Raw genomic sequence first — 2,063 nt, 5'->3', positions numbered from 1 at the left:
CAAGGTTTCATTTTTTAAAAGCAAAATAGTAAATAGTTGTCACTTCCATTTTCTTCTTTCTTCCTCTGATTCCATTGTAAGTAATATTTGAACTTAATAAATTATTTAATTTTTTTTTCAAAATTTAAAGGGTGGGGGTTTATATAATTTATTCAAATATATATACTGAGTTAAATTGAATAATGTTTTTATAAAAATCAGATTTTTTTACAGATTTAGAAATAAAGATATATATATTTTTTTCAGATATATATAATGAATTAATATAAATATTAAATTTGTTAAATTGATTTTTTTTTTAATTTCTTTATATCAATAGTATTATTTATCTTTATAATTTTTTAAATTCATTTTAATTTTTTTTTAAATGATGAATATAAAATTAAAGAGGAAAACAATACAACTTCACATAATTTATCAATATTAATTTGATTTAAGATAATTGAAAGTTCAATTTGATTATATTATTAAATTAAATGTATAAAATCTATAAATAATTAAATAATAAAATTTAATTAGAAATTTCCTCAAATTATATTGCATAAATATCAAAAATCAATTTATTTATTTATATGTGTATTTCTAATGCTTGAATTAATAAATTCTCTTTTTATCATTTTGGGTGACTTTTGTGAATATAAGAATAACCTCTAGGATTATGGATGTTAATCTAAATATAATTCTAAATTGTATATAGAAATATAAATTCTATTGAATTTCAAATATAGAACCTATTTGTCTTGATAGCTATTCTTATATTTGAAAAGATGTGTTGATAAAATTAAATTAAGGTGATTTTTCTTACATCAAATTTCTATTTTAAATTTGGAAAATATTCAAAATAGAAAAGGAACATACATTGATACATAAAATGTTGAAAGAAATAATTATGCAATATTGATGCTTAATAATGTTATTGATATATTTTGAATGTTCTCTTATAATTTCACAAACATATACAAAAAAATAAAATAAAAAATACCATTCTAATCAATGAATTTTATTCAAATTAACTCATTCTAGATATCTTCAAAAACAAAACATAAATCCTTATCTTTAAATTGTAAAAAGTAATCAAAAATCAAAATCCTAATTAACAAATTTTATATTCAAACTAGCATATATATATATATATATATATATATATATATATATATATATATATATATATATATATATATATATATATATATATATATATATATATATATCTTAAAGATAATCTATATAAAGTGGGTTGATATGTATCTTATTATATTGTAACTAGTATTGCATTTTTATTATATTATTTTATATTATAAATATTTTTATTATTATACATCTTATTATATATTTCTATCTTATTATAATAATATATATTTTATTTAATTATATTATTAATAATTTATCATAATTTTTTTGTCGATAATAGGCATATGTCGTTAACATATTAATAATCTAAAAGGAGTACATTAGTTTGTTGTCGGAGCTAAGCTATGCTCCAGGCAAAACTACCTTACTTCATGAACTTTTACAAAATGGCACAAGACAACCACCATACCCACTATGTATACATATTCACCATATATGTTCCAAAGGACAAAAAATGGAAGAAAAAAATAGCATAAACTAACAAATTGATAGACTACACTTATATTAACAATAGAGACCAAATTGAACTACAAATTTATAACCTAGGGCTACTATCAAAATTCCTCGCAATGGACTGCTACCCTCTATCTAGAGCATGGAAGAGGACCCAAAATCAATGGATACCAAAAAAAAAAAATTTGTTGGAATTGGATTGAAGCACTACCTCTTCTTTTTCTTTTATCCAAGGAAACTCTAATCAATACAAATGTACTCACCATCAGGGGCAGATGCTTCTTAGTGGTGCAAGAGCACCGAAGGGTCCTATGAGACCTCACATATAATTTGGGATGTTGAGTATAGCAAGGGTAAATAAGGTCATTTTGATCGAGACCATTATCCTCTGAATCACTTAGGAGTAAAGGATGTCCCAGTGACCTCAAGATCCAATCTAGGGCCTCTCTTCATCTCCATGGTAGACCTCTTAGACTATT

The sequence above is a fragment of the Cryptomeria japonica genome, chromosome 6 (assembly GCF_030272615.1).
Source record: "Cryptomeria japonica chromosome 6, Sugi_1.0, whole genome shotgun sequence".
NCBI lineage: Eukaryota > Viridiplantae > Streptophyta > Pinopsida > Cupressales > Cupressaceae > Cryptomeria > Cryptomeria japonica.
Note: the sequence above shows the minus strand (reverse complement) of the source record.